Raw genomic sequence first — 5,340 nt, 5'->3', positions numbered from 1 at the left:
GCTTGGTGTGCATCAACGTTCGACGTCGTGGCGCAGTACTTGGGCCGTTTCGATGTCTTGTCGACACAAGTCATGATTGCATCTTTGCCATTGGAAACAGGGAGCCCTGTGATCCAGTCGATGGACACTGTATGCCAGCACTCGTCGGGAGACTTGATGGGAATCATTCGACCATTTGCTTTTGCACTACTCGACTTGTAGCGTGCGCAGGTTTCGCAAGTTGCGACGTACAACTTGACATCTTCGTCCATTCGGTTCCAGTAGTACCATTGAGCGACATGCAACTGCGTGCGCCGAACCCCAGGATGCGCTGTGGTGCTCGTGTCATGGCTTTGCGAAATGATTTCGCCTTTGAGAAAGTCGTCTTTGGGAACACACAACTTCCAAATTTGGTCTTTCGACTTCACGAAGTAGAGTTCATCCTTTTTACAAACTTAGTCGCATCTTCGAATTCCTTGGTCTTGGCGTAGGCTTGGATGAACCTTTGTTTCAACTTCTCGTCCATTTTGACGGTGCTATACGATAGTTCTTCGGAATGGTTGATGACATGTTGTTGTGGCACTTCGACTTCGAGACTGTTTGTTTGCACCTCCTCCCCCCGAGAAGGCGAGTCTGTCATCAACACAAGTGTACGCAGGTCAATGCGCTTAATTGACAGCACATTTTTGCTCCACTGACGCACAGCAACGTATCTCGCACGACAGTGCTCATCACAACTGTGAACCGCGCAAGTAGCAACTTGAATACTTGCACGCGGAGGTCGCGTCAACGCGTTTGCAACCATATTCGTCTTGCCGGGGCGATGATGGAGAGTGAAGTCAAACGAACCGAAGAATTCCAACCATCTTGTTAGCTTCGCGGTTAACACGGGTGTTTCAGGAACCAGTGACAAGTCGAATTGTCTGTAAAGACCTCAAAGTGCGAGCCGTTACGTAAGGCCGCCACTTCGGCAGAGCCAGCTTGATGGCGTACAACTCCTTTTCATGCAATGGCCAGTTGCACTCAGTATCCCCGAATTTCTTCGACAAGAAGGCAATTGGTCGATCATTGCCCTTGTCATCCAACTGCGAGAGGACCATTCCGCAGCATAATACCCAGACGCATCCGTCGTGATCATAAACGGCTTGTCGAAGTCTGGCAGCTGAAGCACATGAGCTTGTTGCAAAGCAGCTTTCACCGTGAGAAATGCTTTCTCTTCGAGATCCGTCACTTCCAGGGCGCAGATTCCTTGGCAAGATCACTGATCGGCAGGACCAAATTCGCGTAATTTGCAACAAATTTGCGATAGTACCCAGCCATTCCAAGAAATCTCAACAGCTCTTTTCGGGTTGTAGGTGCCGCCCACTTCTCAATGGCGCGCATCTTGTTGGCATCAACCTCGAGTCCGTCAGCCGAGATCGTGTGACCCAAGAAGTCAACATTGGGCACTGCAAAGGCGTACTTTTCACGACGCGCGTAAAGCTTTTCCGATCGCAGAACTTCGAGAACAGCACGCAGATGTGTCGCATGCTGACCGACACTCGTTGGGTAGATGCAAATGTCGTCCAAATAGACTACCACATAGCTGAATTTGTTGAAGAGCGACCGCATAAGTCTCGATCATATCCCTGGCATCCCCGTCATTCCCATGGGAGCTACGCACCATTGCAATATCTCCTTGTGCATCCGAAATGCAGTATACTTGCGTGCATGTGGCTCAACCAGCATTTGATGGTACCCAGAGGCAAGATCGATCTTTGTAAAAACACTGCAGCCATGCATCTTATTGAAGAGGTCCTCGATGTTCGGCAATGTTATCTTGGGGATTTCTGACTGTGAGTTGACATGACAAGAGTCAAGCACCCAACGGATTGGTGTGTTTGCTGTGGCCGTCTTCAGCCACACTTGTCGAGAGTATATCTTCCCGTTCTCGTCTTTCTTGGGCACGCCAAAGATGTTTGAAACCTAATCACATGTAGACAACTCAACCCATCCTTTATTCTTCAGGTTTTTCACGAACTTGTCGAGCGACTCTTGTTCGACTTTCGCCAGTCCGAAAGGAGAATGGTTCTGCGGCCTTGCAACGGGCTTCAAGGTGAGGTCAAACTGCACGGAGCGCTCTAGTAGCAACCTTGTTCGACTTTCGCCAGTCCGAAAAGTGCACGGTTCTGCAGGTTTGCAACGGGCTTCAACGTGAGGTCAAACTGCACGGAGCGCTCTAGTGGCAGTTCCTTGGTAAAAACATCATTGAACTAGTCCAACACTGCTTCGATTTCTGCAGGTGTTGTCTGAACTTGCGACTCCACGCGAAACAGCTTAAGAATCCATCCTTCGCTGTCCTTCGTGATCAGAGCATTCGTATTCACTTCTTCTACCACCGAAGTCAATTATCGGGTTGTACTGGCGAAACCATGGCTGACCCAAAATGACTTCAAACTCCTTGTCCTTGAGGTCCCATTCAATCATCGTGACATTGTCGAACAGCTTGTTGTCCATTATCAGCGTCTCTGTAACTTCGCGCGTTCGGTCCGAGACCACATTGTCATACCCCGCAATTCGAACGGTCGTCTCACGCACAACGCAAGACCCCATGCCAACGCGGCAGAGTGAGGTCGTTGCGCCGCAGTCGATCATAACATGCACAACGTTGCCATTCATTACTCCTGATCAACCGTTGATCCGCTGTTCGGGTTTGGCGCTGAGCCTCGGGCTTTGCTTTATTGTCTGTATCGTCTGTAGTCTTGAAATGTCCGAAGGAGATCTATTCCACATCGTCATAAGCCGTCGATTCCTCGTGGACTTACAAGTTCGCGTGACGACTGTGTGGCTCCTGACTTACTGTATGATCTTCTTGGGCTTCTGGCACTCGCTCGAATGAGTCGTGACCCAGCTTCTGACAGTTGTACAGTATCAACGAAGTTTGCTACGGTGCTTTTTCTTGGACATTTCTCGCACGTTCAAGTTGTGGACCTCCATGTCGACAGACTCCTGTAGTTTGTGTCGTTGCGGTCTGGGGTGTTCGTCCTCGAATCGACGTCAACGGTTCTACTTCCCTTCAACACTTATGCCCACGTACGCCCTTTCGTACTCCAAGGCCACTTTCATCGCTGCAGTCAGAGTGTTGCTCTGCCGATACTTAATTTCCTTGCGAGTCTTCAATTTCAGACCGCGGATGAAGAACGTCACTTTGTCCAACTCGGAAATTTGCTTGATATCCGTGCACAAGCGCCCGATTTGCTCAACAAACATAATAATATCCTTGCAGTTTCTCTGATGCAACCCAAAGAGCTTATCGCGCAACCGCTCTTGTAGGTCATTGGCTCAAAATCCTCGCGAATTACTTCCTCGAACTCCACAAGCGTTGTGATTTCACTGCCTGCTTCGCGGGAAGCCAACTCATGATACCAAGACGCCGCCCTTTGAGGTTTGCCACAACCATCGCAAGGCAGCGCGTCTCGATTTTAGAGTCGTTTGCATAGCCCAGGTTCTTCGCCTAAAAAGAACGTCCGAACACGGTGGATATACAATCCGATACTTTCGTTAAGATTTTCATGATACCACGGCATAGACAATCCTTCCACTCTTCGTTCCGGGTCGCGCTGATGCGCAACTGGCTGGGGATGATGCTGCATCAAGCGCTGATTAGCAGCATGTTGATTTCGCGTTTCCGCAAGTTGTGCCTAGGTCACTTGTTGCTGTAGAAGGAACCCAATATTTGTTGTTGTTGGTCCATTCGAGCAAATGATTGCGAAAAAATTTCCTCCATTTTTGCGAAATTGGTTGAATAATTCAAACTAATCGAACCACTCAGGCGACTTCGGTTTTCGTCTTCGATCTTCGATTTCTGGGCATTGGACGCAAAATCCCGTCAATTCCTTCCGTCAAATATTCGAAATGTGATTGCACCGGGCTAAGTTAGTCTAAATCGCCCTTAATTCGTTCGTTGTTGCACTGACTATTAATCCGTTCCACATCGCGCCGGAATCGCTCGTTGACGCGCTTTGCTGCTTGGATTTATTCGATGAGGCTCGTTCGGATAGCGTCGAGGTTTTCACAATCCGGTTGGTCAAGGTAATGAATCGAGTTAAAGTCGGCTTTTAAAACATGACTCGACTCCTTCCGCTTGAAAACGACTTTGTTGCGCTGGATTTCCTTTTCGCTAGCTGCTGCCGTACGCTCCGCCTTCTTGAAAACTTTGTCTTCCAATGCCTAGTTCTTGCCCGTACGTGGGGGTCCAGTGACAATATCTTCACACAGATCAAGTGTCCTTTACTAACAGTTAACTCAGCCCCTGCCAACTCTGATGCCGGTTACTGAAGAGTGTTCGTCGTTGGAAAGGACCACGAGTCCGATCGCAAACTCAACGCTAGTTGTTGTGGAAGGTCGCCGATGAACCCCGATGAAACTTCGCCTGAACTAGATAGAGTAACGTGCCTCCGCCTCCGAGCGTTCCACTTGGACTAGTCCTTGTTGTCAACCACGAAGTGCTATCAACTGTAGGGTAGTTGATAAGGGAGAGGAAAAGTTGGAAGTGCTTCAAGATTGGTTTCTTAAAGATGTACTAACTTAAGATCACTATGCACTACTCAAGCTCAAATGTAGAGCGGCCAACTGCAGAAGGAACTTCTCGAAATTGATGTCCCTGAGCCATTGATAGCCAATGCGCCAGTCGAGTGGGTGTAGAGCGTGCGGCTAGCGGTCGTCGCGGTCGTCTCATGCTGGCTGCGCACACTCGACATCGCGACATCATTAGTTAACTCCACATGGTCACTATATTTTCGACTTACATCAAATTTGTAAATTAGTGAAAGCTAGCCTGCATAAATTCCCGATTTGCGGTACTGATCTCACCCTCGACTTGGACTCGGGTCAAAGTGAACAATTGCTACTACCTCTGTCCCCCAAATATTGCAGGCAGTTCCATATGTCAGTCACCTCATCTCCAATTGGCTTGAAACTTTGTGGGCTGGAAAACCAATCGTTCTCGAGTACCTGTGGTTTTTCACGTCAATTATATTTCACTTTTCTACCCGCAAGGGCCGATGGAAGGTGCCAATACTAAACGCAAGTCAAATTTAACTGACGACCAACGAAAATGCTTGTACCTTGAGCTGCTCAAGAGGAGCACTGACGGCAGGGTATCCCGCGCAATAATGAACGATGTGTGCGCAATGTTCAATGTCCACCAGTCCACTGGATGGCTAATATTCCAACGTGGCAATGAACGGCCTCCATGAGGCGGTCCACCAGACGTCAACACCATGCTGAAGGGCAACGACGGCCGACGGCGACAGTACACTGTGAAAGAAATTGAGGAACGGATCAAAGCGGTCCCACTGCACCTTCGACAGACATATCGTG

Source organism: Aphanomyces invadans (genome assembly GCF_000520115.1).
Source record: "Aphanomyces invadans strain NJM9701 unplaced genomic scaffold supercont1.62, whole genome shotgun sequence".
NCBI classification, from domain to species: Eukaryota; Oomycota; class Saprolegniomycetes; order Saprolegniales; family Verrucalvaceae; genus Aphanomyces; species Aphanomyces invadans.
This window is presented reverse-complemented; position numbering follows the sequence as displayed.